The following is a 12,568-nucleotide window of genomic DNA, read 5'->3' as shown; positions in this document are numbered from 1 at the left end:
CATTCGAAGCTATGTGTGGTAGGGAAATTGACCACAGTTGGCGTGTTTAAATGCTTAAAAAACATTTTGATGACTTGCAACGCAGACTAGATGTGGTTATGCCATTTTTAGTGCAATTTAAGGCGCCCATTATTAGCATAAACGCTATGTTGCTCGTAATTGTTATTTTCGTCATCCCCAGAACTGGCAGATTTTCTGGAACAACCACTGCAAAGGTGCCCACTGTGACACAGCCGCCGAGAATGGCAGTGAGATGGTTTAGCATTGGTCTGCAGCATAGAAGGCAGAGTGAGTGCTCCGCAATGGTTTCTAGTGCTGACCAGTCGGGCACGAGAAGCGTAATAATGTGGCAGCACGTGCTTAGGGGACACGACGGTAAACAGTGCCCGCGGGGTTATACACTAAACAGATGCCTGGAAATAAGGAAAAACTGGAAAGCCTGGAAAAACTGGAAATAAGGGTATGTCAGTGAGCAGAGGATTGTACTTTGCCAGGAGTCACTGTGCCGCCGCTCGCCCCTTCCCTTCGCTCTCTCTATAAGCCAGAAGTTGCGCCCCTTACCGCTCTCCAATTGGCTAGTATCTGATGCCACTTCCGGGAGTTGAGCGACTTGTTCTGGCTACCCAGAACCAAGCGATTCGATGAGTGATTTGGCCCTCGGCGAAAATAGTTTGCGAAAATCTATTGCGAAATCGGCGAAAATCGGCGAAAATCTATTGCAAAATCACTCTATGTGGTTAGCGCTTTATAGGCAGTGAGCGAAAGTGGTATGGCCGGTTACGTAAAAATAAAAAAAAAAGACTGCTCTCTACACGAGTTGTGTTTCCTCTGCACGGAACTTTAGTGACAGTTGCCTTTCCGTGTGCACGAAACTCGACACTTTTTTCTTCGCTTAATAATTCACACTGACTCTGGCTAGTCAGTGAGTGGAAGCTATTTGGCAGGTTCTGTAAAAATAAAAAAAAGACTGCTCTCAACGCGAGTTGTGTTTCCTCTGGACGAAACTTTAGTGACAGTTGCCTTTCCTTCTGGACGGAAGTCGACACTTTTCTCTTCGGGTTCCGTCCAGACGGAATGGCAACTGTCACTAAACTTCTGTCCAGAGGAAACGTAACTCTCGTTGAGAGCAGTCTATTTTGATATTTACCCAACCGGCCAAACCTCTTCTGCTCACTGACTAGCCTGATTCACTGTTAATCCTTGGTAATAATTACAGGAGATCGGGCGTAACTAGTGATGGCTACGTTGGCCTTTGCTCTCTTGAGTACAAAATTTTGACCTACCGCTCTCACCGCGTCAATTGTAAAGTGGGCGCGAAGTTAGCTGTTACAAAACGCTGGCACAACTACGCAAAAAAAGCCTGTCTAGGGGGAATCGAACCCGGTGCGATGGTGCCATTATCCGGGGCGCAACCCCTACACCAAATATGAATACTCAAGATGGCGTCTAATCAGCTGTTTTCAGTTTCATCTGGACGAAACTGTACAAATTTCACACCGGCTCCGTCTGGACGGAACGCTAAGCTCTCAGTTGTATTCCGCCTGGACGGAAGGATAACCCGCAGCGCTCCGTTCAGTCTGGACGGAACTTTAGCACTTGTATATCGTTCCGTCTGGACGGAACACTAGCCACAGCCTTTGTTGAAATGGCTCTTCATCATTGAAAACTACGTGTTGACGAAAAAAAGCGGCTTTGTCTGTTCAACACAAACATCGAGATGCAACTCTTGCTGAGTTCAAACGAAGGACTCTTCTAAGTTCCAAAAATGTTTTCTGGACATTCCCAGCCCCCTTATACTTAATAATAAATCCCCATTCATTAAACCCGTATGTATTGTTACTTTCGATGTGTTTCTTTGTGCAAATAAAATATTTATTTTCGTGCATACGAGCGAAGTTCTGTTTGCACATCTGAAAAGAAGTATCATGACTGCGCATTTAAATACCCAAGTGGAAAGCGCTATACATGTTCTACTTCTTATAGACAAGCACCACAGTTGCACTTAGGCTTGTCCGGAATACGTTCGCTGCTCCCTGAAAAATTTAGTCTAGGAGCGTTTAGCTGGGTTTTTTTTCTCTGCAGATAATATGTTGCCGGTGGTGCTAATATTCGTATAATATACGTAGTTTGATGTGAGTGTAAGATTGCTCATATTGTAAGGGCCTTGGGTACTCGGTGAGGTAAGGCGTTTATTTTACGACTAAGCCGTCTCGGAACACCGGTCCAGCAACCAACGAAGATGATCCGTCTCGTAGAAGACGAAGCGTTCCTCGATGTGTTTGGTGATGGGGATAATGGAGCAGTGAAATAAATGATTTTCTACGCTTCGGAGCTTCGCGCTCACACTTATTCCCTTTCCTTCACGAGGTCGCGCAACTGGAGCGCTTCCGAGCGAAAGCAATCGCGTGGAGGAGACGGCGGGTCATTGAACTGGAGCTCTTCGCGGATGATTTGACGTATGAGGGCGCGTAGGTCCACGTCCCCCTGTGGTTGCATAGCAAGACCATTTGGTTGCAGACGGACGGCCTGCAGTTCGTCCAGGCGCTGACAGGTTGTCCGGATATCGCTGATGGTCGACGGATTTTGAATTACGAGGGCGTTGAAGGCAAAAGGTGCCTTGCCCTTCAGGACATGGCGAACCTTGTCGGCCTCCGGCATGTTTGCATCCACACGGCGACATAGAGCGAGAACGTCCTTATGTAAGACGTATACGTCTCCTTAGGGGCTTGAAGGCGACTGGCCAGCTTCCTTTTCGCCATGTCTGACCGAGCGGTTGGCCTACCGAATATCTGGCGCAGCTCCTGACAAAAGGTGGTCCAGTCGGCGAGCCGGTGGTTGTTGTTCAGAAACCATGTTTGTGCCACCTTGTCCAAGCAAAACCCAACGTTCTGTAGCTTCGCCACGTCATCCGAACGGTTAAACGCACTGCCTCGAGTAAACTGATCCAGCCAGTCTTCAACGTCTTCATGGTAGAGCCCGGCGAAATGAGGAGGATCGCGCTGGCAGCTGGTGATAGCAAATGCCAGAGACGCAGCAGGGGAGGTGCCAGCGCGACTGCTTCCGGCCTGACGCTCCATCGCTGCTACAGGCAATCGCCTACCTGAACGGAGCTCCAGGGGTCTGCTTGGAAGGCGTTGAGGACGGGATCGAGCGCAACCTCCACCACTTGTAAAGGCCTTGGGTACTCGGTGAGGTAAGGCGTTTATTTTACGACTAGGCCGTCTCGGAACACCGGTCCAGCCACCAACGAAGATGATCCGTCTCGTGGAAGACGAAGCGTTCCTCGATGTGTTTGGTGTTGGGGATAATGGAGCAGTGAAATAAATGATTTTCTACGCTTCGGAGCTTCGCGCTCACAATAATATTTCTCCTTACGATTATCCGACTGTATATTTTAATTAAAAAACTAAAATGTAACGCGAATGTAACGACTCGTTACAATGTTCGAAGTGTAACTGGAACGCGTTCTTTCCTCAATATAGGAGCTCGTAATGAGAACTCGTATCAATATTGAGATGGAACGAGGAACGAGCTTTTCTTCCTATTTTAGAGGAACGTGTACAACACTCGTTCCCCGCAAACGCTATAATACAGCCAACCTAGAATATAGAGGCCGGAAGAGGGCGAAGAAGCAAGTGCTCTGGCGAATTGTTAGCGACGGAAAAACTTCCTGAACACTCAGCAAGCTTGTGTGTTTTAAAGACTTTTAAACGCCTTTGCACTCTGGCTTGCAAACTAGAAATTGAATTTCGTTGATGCATGGTGGAAGATAGTTCCTAAGGATAGCGCATACTGAGCCGTGAATGCAAAGTGGAGTGACGTTGATACATGACGATGGTGCGACAGCAGTAGAACCGAACTGTTCTGTAAGCGGATGCACTGAAGTTTTATTAAAAACACCTGATAAAGGATGGGCATCGTTGAGGTTGAAGTTTCTGCGATCGGCTGTTGGGTATGATTGAAAGCTGCGCGGTTGTGGCGTTGGAAGCTTTAGGTTAAGGGGGACCCACCTGTTAACATTCTTCAGGGACTTACTTCTCCACAAGTTTGAAACCCAGCTAGCACCCACGCAAGTTTTATAAAAATACAGAAAGATGCATGACGGCATAGTTAGCCTATTTTATATATATGTCCCTTCCCTACTGAAATTAAAAAATAGAACTCTCGCATGGAAGACGGCTAGCGCTATCTAAGGGAAACTGGATACACTAAAATGCATTCCTTGTTTATTTTTTGTTTCAGTAAAGTTGTCGGTCTACTTTTTAAAAAGAAGAAACCAGGCTACTAGGAACTGTTTAGTAGATTCGTAACACTCTTCGTGTTAGTACACCATGTTTTTAACTCCGTGGTTCGTGAATAAGTCCCATAGGATTGTCACCAGGAGAGTCCCCGTGAAGTAATGATCCTTCCACGTAAAATGTGCCTTTCTCGTGTTTTCTTTTTTGAGAATGTCTCAAAACGATTCGTCGAAGGAATGATAAAACTCTTGTAAGCATCGCAGAAAGCTACATTTTGTCATCGATTTATCTGTTGCATAAAACGTGCATATTTTTTACCAAGTTACATTTCCCAACACGGATTTGCTGCTGTAATCATGGTTACCTCTTCTGGCCCCATAGCATGACACACAAAACTTTTACTTTGTTTGGCAGGTTTGCAGAACATTTATCGCTTCTACGCTCATACAGGTTGGTGAGACTGATAATGTCCAACATAAAAAACTCCCAAGCATTTCCCCGAGGGTGAACATGGTTAAGTGCGAATGCACGGGGTGATGCTATGAGGGGGAGTAAAGTTAAAATCCGTTGGCATTCGCCCGGGAGCGCGCGCGAGCCGACCCACGGAGGTCTGGCAGTTTATCGCTGCATATATAGGGGGGTACGCCGCGCCGAGCGCGCCGAGCCAGGTGGCTGAGAGAGGAGGCGAGCGCAAGGGGAGAGGGACAGCGGCGCACGGCAGCTGCAGCCGAGCGAGGCGGAGAGGAGAGAGTGTGACGTCACGATGGAGAGAGAGGCGCGCGACAGCTGCTGGAGAGAGGAGGCGCGCTGTGACGTCATACCATGACGTCACGGCGCGAGGAGCGGTGCGGGGAGTGGCGCGCACCCGCGCAGCCACGGCGAGGAGGCGGAGCGAGCGCGGTCACGTGGTGAAGTGACGTCACCGCGCCGTTGCTACCAACGCTCCTCTCCGCTCCACGCCGTTGCTAGGGAGAGGAGGACTGCGGATGCCGCCGCCGCCGCCGCCGCCACCGGCGGTGGAAGGTTTGGGGTCGCTTATAAAGTGCATTCGCACTTAAAAAAGCGACCGATATTTCCAGAGACAGTTCAGACTGAATAACAGGAAGGTTGGGACCTCGTATTTTATTGTAGCAAAATATTCACAACGCGGCAGATGGGTGACATACACATAAGCAGGGCAACATGCAGTTGCTTCATGGCCGTGTAACCTCTGTTCGGCCACCGCTGATTTGCTAAGTTCAGCAATGTCGTACATAATCCAAGGAATAAAAAGAGTACGAAGGACGGTGCCCCAAAAAGGCGATGCGAACACGTGCGAGATGAGTTGCGCAAGTGTATTTGTCTCCTTTCTAGAGTCCCCTCCACCGGGCTCTTTTCATGGCTTCCATTACCCCTGCGTTCCCGCTGTAAACATAATATTTTATTCGTGGCACTTTAAGATATAGCCGCTGACTAAAGACGCTCACTAAATTATTAGAATTCTACCTTAGCAAACCGAATGAAAGTGCTGGCATCCCGAATAATGACCGATCCACCATGGTAACACGGTAATGAATAACGAAACCTGGTGCAATTCGACCCGAGTCTGCATCTTCATATATACGGTTCAGTTCACTATTTTGTGGTACGAATACCTGAATGCGCACCCAAGAAAAGTATCCCTACGACATGGTTCTCGCTACGTTCGTAGTACTTGCCGCAGGAGGCCTCTTAATCGGTAATGTTCTGTCATAATAGTACACTCACTGGGAAACTATTTTAACAATTGACAGTAGTGCACTGCCGTGAAAGGTGATATGGAGATGATTGGTGAACGTTTTCTGTCAGAACATACGTTGGCGTCGCTGTTATAGTCGAAAGTAAAAATAGTGCATCCTTTTTATTGCTCGTCTAGTACGTATAATACGACTAAATGGAATACAAGCCGATATGTCTTTTTTTCTCATTTACAAACACGATAAGATAATGAATTTACGTTGAAGTTCCCTCCGAGTTTTTCATCTGCATATGTTCGCTGATTTGACCATTTTAAGACTTTTTCAGGGGGTCGCAAACACAGCCGACACCGTTTCAGTGATGAGTGGGGACGTTCTGATTGTGCCGCCTCGGATTTCATTCATGCACTCCTTGAGTGCTAACACCGATGCTGTCGTTCTTCATCGATAAAGCTTCATTTACACCTTATTGCGTGAAATGGTACATACTATGCAGCCCATGCAAATGGCAGAGCAATCAGCCACATCCGTCGCCACCAAAAGGCTTGAAGCACATGCATGAAGCAGTGAACGGCCCACGAAAATTGGCAGTCAACGCTGCCAGCTGCGATGCCAAATTGGATTAGTAAAGGCATGAAGCAATATTTATATAAGAAAACAGATTAAGAAAGCTCACCTTCACAGGAGAACCAATGGGTCGTCACCCTGACTTCTGTTCTTCTTCTCCAAGACCTTCAAGCGGCACATACCCGTATGGGGGATATGCCCCTTGGACGCATGAGATCCAAAACCGATGTTTCAGTACTGCCAAAAGAAAAAAGTTTCCATCATCTAGTGGAGTATATACACTTCGGCGATAGGACGCCAGCACCAGGCTTTCAAGCGTCTTTTATCCCAACTGTGCATGAGTAGTTCACGTTAACAGTAGGAGCGCCAGGAGGGAATCTGATTCCGGCATCTCGGAATGTTTCAATACTCCTGTGTGAAAGTCTGGTTTACAGGCTAGTGATAAAGGCAGTATAAAAACGGCTACCAGAAGTCTACAAACATGCGGTGTATGGTTTTTCATTGCAAATGCGGCCTTCGTAAAAATAAATCCCGAGCTCAAGCATCGTCATCGATAACAAACTGAGTTTGCGAGCGAGTACCCCTGCTTGACAGAGCAATGACGAGATGGAGATGAAAAAATGAACTGAGTACCGAGAAATATATTTTACCTTCACTTCACAATAATGACAATGGCACTGAGGTCCCAATCTGGGTTAACGCTCAGCGAGGACTGGAAGGAATGTACAGCTGATTTTATTGGGTACTGGTTGTATTGTTGCCATCAAGCTTATAGTATCCCCCACCGTCTTGTATTGTCTAAAATTGTCTAAAATGAACGGATACAACAACAAAAAACGCCACGCATTGTTCTTTAAAGTAGCTGTGGTGTTCAGCTGAACTGGGGTATACCGGGCTCATGTGTAGCTAGTGCTGAAAACAGTAACGCACACTTATAGTAAGTTTGTAACAATACCTGCGATTTTAATACATTTTAGTGAGCTTGAAATTGACCGCTGAATTAGAACACCGCAGGTAATCTGGCAATTTAAAATTTTACTTTAAACTTATACAATGTCACCTTGTCACCTTCCAGAACTTGACACGTCCAGAAGCAAGTTGTGGTCATAGTGAATCTTGAAATAAAAGTCATACCTTAAGAGCGAGTGTGATACCAATGAATATCAACAACATCGGACATACGTTTCTAATGCGTTCATTACATAAGTTCGGAGAACACTCATCAAAAAGCACGGTCATTGACATTGCAAACAATCGCCTCGCTCACATTTACTGCTATTCCTGTAAAAAGGGTCCCCTGTTATTCTTCTCTCTCAAGATTTTATTTCAAACATGAAAACCGTTAGTGGGACTGCAAAGTTGCTGTGAAGCTGACTGGGTGTTCGCCGTGCTCGCAAATACATCTTTGATCTAAATAAGAGGGATCTCCCTATTTATCCACATGATTTTGAAAGAAAAATTAGAGCAGCGCCAATAACTAGATAGATTAGATGCGTTCATGCTGATAAGCCTTGACATACGGTCTGCGCACTTCTTGCACGGCAGCTCCCCCTTTCGTTAAACATTATGCACAGTAAGTGGCACTGTTTCAATTTCTGGAAGTTTTCGTTTTTTTATTTAATTTTTTTTTTTTACAAATACTGCTGTCTCACAGTTCGAGACATTGCAGGAGTGGGTCCATAACAGTGAATACATAGTAAACTAACAGAACACATGGTTTGGTAGTTCATTCAAAAAACTATTTGTTGGCAACTTCCGGAGAGAAACATCCAGATTATTCCACAATTCAACTGTGAAAGGCAAAAATGAAAACTTAAAACAATCTAGAAATGGCATTACGGGCGTAATGTTAATAGGGTTTGACCTGCGAGTGTTTGCACCGGAGTTTGCAAAGGAAATGGGTATGTCAATGGTGATTATCTTGTTCACGATTTTATGTAAAGTGCCGATACGCTCACAAGTACGTCTGTGTTCCAGTGATTTGAGTGATAGACGTATAGCGTGTGACGAAGGCGAAAAATTCTGAGCATAACGGCGATATATGAATCTTATAGCTTTTTTTTGAACACCTTCTAGTTGTGCTATGTCGCATGCGCAGTGAGGTGACCAGACAACAGAGGCGTATTCAAGAACAGGCCGTATCAGGGATTTGTATGCTGTTAGTTTGCAATCGTGAGTTGCATCTTTTAACTTTCGCTTCAAGAAGCCCAATTTCCGAAGCGCTTTTGAGCAAACTAAGTTTATATGTTTATGCCATTTTAAGTTCGTTGAGAGTGTTACGCCAAGGTACTTGAATTCGTTAACATGCTTCATGTTCTGACCATAGGAAAAACGTAGGGGTTCCTTCTTGTTTGTGAATGTCATGCTTACCGTTTCGTTAAAGTTTAGTGCTATTTGCCACGTTGAGCTCCAAGTACAGAAAGAAGAAAAAACATTATTTAACTGTATTTGGTCACGGGAGGTACTAATACAAGAATAGAGGACGCAGTCGTCGGCGTACAGACGGAGTTTGACTGGTGTGTTTTTTGTTATTTGAACAACATCGTTCAGATAAATTAGGAAAAGGAGTGGCCCAAGGACCGAGCCCTGCGGCACAACCGATGTGACAGGGAGGGATGACGAATGCGAATTGTTAAACGCGACAAACTGCTGCCTTAAATTTAGGTAATCTGATAGCCAAGATAACAAGCGAATGCCGTGAGTGCCGCGTAGAAAGGCTTTTAATTTGAGGAGAAGTTTTTTGTGGCAAACAGTATCAAAAGCTTTCGAGTAGTCAATAAAAATGGCGTCCACTTGACCGCGATCGTTTAAAGTCGAAGCGATGTCATGCGTAAACCCTAGCAACTGCGTGACTGTCGAAAATCCTGCACGAAAGCCATGCTGATTTTGGGAGAGGAGGTTGTTTTCAGTTAAATATGTGACTAAATGTTTGGGAATAATGTGCTCTAGAATTTTACAGCATGTGCGGATTAACGAAATAGGTCGATAGCTCGGAATGAATTGTTTTCCCAGATTTAAACACCGGAACAACTTTCGCATTTTTCCAAATCTGCGGTACAATTCCTGTTTCAAGGGATCTCTGAAAAATGACTGTTAAATATTTAGCATTCCATTCAGCGTAACGTTTTAAAAATGTGTTTGGGATGTTATCAGCGCAAGCACTCTTATTTGTTTCGATGTTCAGTAGTAGATTAACAACTCCAGCGTAACTAATCTGTAGTTCTGGGAAGGCAGGCAATGTACTGTCAAGACCAAAAGCGGGACTGGTACCATCATCTATGCTAAACACTAATTTGAAATAACCATTGAATGCTTCAGAGATAGTTAAGGAATCCGAAGAGGGCTGCTCGTTCACAATAAGTAAGGAAGATGTCGGGCCGGCAGGATTAAAAGTTTTCCAGAATTTAGATGGGTCGTTTTTCATAAAGGTTGTTAGCGAAGTTTCATAGTAGAATTTGCGGGCAGCATGCATTTTTTCTCTTAGCTCTGTTTTCAGAGAGTTCAGTAAATTCTGGTTATTAAGAAGAGTTTTACGATGCCTTCGAAGTCGCTTGATTCGCCGAGTAAGCTGAATAATTTCTCTGTTTAGCCAAGGATGCCGAGTGTTTCGTTTTAGGCACTTCTGTGGGACATATGTGTGCATGCAGTGTTCAACAATCTTATAAAACTGCTCAACTAACAAGTCCACATGACATTGGTTGCTATTTAACAAGAAATCATCAAAAGATGCTGCTAGAACTGCAAGAATTGAATTGTCGTGCGCGTGGGTAAAATCTGCAACCGTTTTGTACGTCGGAAGTTTAGGTTCACAGGCAACATTCAAGCTAAGAACGACTGCCTTGTGGTCAGATACACCATCCACTTCTTCACATTCAAATCCATTCTGCTGTACAGCCTCATTTAAGAATACAAGGTCTAAAATGGCATTTTCCCGTGTAGGAACATCGACTACTTGGGTAAGATCAAAGGACACAACAAGATCAATTAAAGCTTCACTGAGTGCCCTATCGCGACCAGTGGGTAAGAGTGAATTCCAGTCAACATGCGGTACATTTAAATCACCACATAAAATCAGTTTTAATTTGTGAAGCCTGTTTTTCAAAATATATTCACTAATAGCAGGAAAAACAACGTGGTCAGCACCAGGAGGCCGGTATATTACACCTAATACGGTTGTTTTCCCCCCAAGGCTGATTTTGCACCATACGGATTCTGACTCGGGAAGGTCGGGTAACGGATAGAATTTCAAACTATTCTTTAAGAAGATGGGGACACCGCCACCGCGGCTGTCCGCTCTGTCTTTACGTAGTACCGAGTAACCCGGGGGTAGAAATTCAGCCTCGGGAATAGTATTATTTAACCATGTCTCAGTGACACAAATTAGTGATGGGGCGTAAGTTTGGATGAGCCAATTAAAATCTACATTCTTATTCACCAAACTGCGAGCATTTACGTTCAGAAGCACTAACTTACTCTGGCTTCCGGAAAGTCATTCATTGCTACGGGGAACACGAGTGCTAGACGCTTCAACAACTGACTTGGTGACGTCGTCCCAGACGTAGCGAACACTGTCAATAACTAACTGATCGTACTGTAGGCGTACTTTTTCGGCTGCTTTTCTGAAGTCAGCAGAGTGCTGCCATAGTTCCTTGCGGATTTGTCGTTCCCTGACTGAAAAATCTTCGTTGATGAAGACATCCGTTCCTTTTAATTTGCTAGCATTACTTAAGATCTCAGTTTTTGTTCGGAAATCGAGTAGCTTTATAATAACTGGCCTTGGATTTTCGCTTCTGCGTGTTCCGAGGCGATGGCACCGTTCGATGTTGTCACATTGAATATTAAGCTTCGTTGATATAAGGTTCACGACCGACGGTAGTAGCTGCTCGGGTTTCTCATCACGTGGTTCCAGCAATCCATGTATGACAAGGTTATTCCGTCGTGATCGATTTTCCAAGTCGTCGTTTTTGCGATCAAGTGTGTGCGCTGCTTTAGTTAGATCGTTCGTTTTAATCTCTAATTCCGGTACACGTTTTACAAGATCGTCGTTATCAGTGACACTAGACTCCAATTTGTTAGACGGGCTTCGAACGCTGCAACCCTTGTGGTGAGGGCTAATATATCTTCGATAATGCGTGTTTGCCCAGCAAGCAATTCCAATAACATATGTTCAGTTTTGGATGTAGGGCCGGGATTGGTCTCGACATCACCAGACAAAAGTAACAAAAATCTTAAGGAAAGTTTTACACTAGTGACAACACTCAAAAGCCATGCGCAAGTAGGGTCCGGCAGAAGCAGCAAAAAACGGTTGTCACTTCTATGGCATTTATACCGGTAGGGATTTCCTACCTGCAAAATGAAGCAGAAGACACTGTAGCGCCTGCACTTCATGCCGCTGCCGGACCCACTGAAGGGGAGCGTCGGCGACGATGCTTTTATGTCCGTTTGCCTCCAGGTAGGTGTCGCTGCCGTCCCACGCCGTGTGCAATTTGGCCAGCTGATCATGGACCAGCCGACGGGCGAGCACCACGTGGCAGCGTGCACGTCCCAGAGAGTCGATGATTTGGCGCATGTGCTGTTATTGAAGGGTTCGTCATGCTGTTTGGAGGGCGCGTTGCAAGCGTGGCTTTCGGAAGGGGCATGCAAGTGCATGTAACAGTCTAACTAAGTTTTCGTTCTTGCGAAGCTTAACACACTTTATGTATGAAAATGTTTACATAGCAACAAACGATGTCATCTGAAGGGACGAGTGCTTACAAAACTAGGATGGAAACAAGAACGAATATAACCAAGCAACGAGTTAGAAAAAGACACACCAATGCTTACAGTTCTGTACCAAGTGTACATATGTTTAAAAACAGTCTAACAAATTGTGTGCTCAATGCATATACAATTAAGTGCTGAATTGCCCATGCGAGTCGTCAACGTCCAATGGCGCTGCAGAGGTAACACGTCATTGTATCTTCAAATGCTTCCGCAGAGCGACAATAGCGTTCGTGAATGGCCCCGAAGAACTTCTAGAGGTCCTGCTGCTCACTTCGGACTCATCTG

The 12,568-nt window shown here is 45.3% G+C and overlaps 1 protein-coding gene across 1 annotated transcript in view; it reads right to left on the bottom strand.

Moving 5' to 3' along the window:
- Positions 1-11,917, bottom strand: part of LOC144167131 (glycoprotein-N-acetylgalactosamine 3-beta-galactosyltransferase 1-like) — a 42,248-nt gene extending 30,331 nt beyond the window's left edge. The window contains exons 1-2 of the mRNA XM_077696503.1: positions 11,867-11,917; positions 6,630-6,757 (exon numbers count right to left, since the gene is read on the bottom strand). The gene's annotated coding sequence lies outside the window, so the exon portion shown is untranslated. The remainder of the gene's footprint in view (positions 1-6,629; positions 6,758-11,866) is intronic.
- Positions 11,918-12,568: the final 651 nt, after the last annotated feature.

This window comes from Haemaphysalis longicornis, unplaced genomic scaffold (genome assembly GCF_048455015.1).
Source record: "Haemaphysalis longicornis isolate Haplotype H1 unplaced genomic scaffold, Haemaphysalis longicornis Haplotype H1 scaffold_2, whole genome shotgun sequence".
NCBI classification, from domain to species: domain Eukaryota; kingdom Metazoa; phylum Arthropoda; class Arachnida; order Ixodida; family Ixodidae; genus Haemaphysalis; species Haemaphysalis longicornis.
The sequence above is the reverse complement of the archived record's forward strand: the minus strand, read 5'-3'. Positions and strand labels throughout refer to the sequence as shown.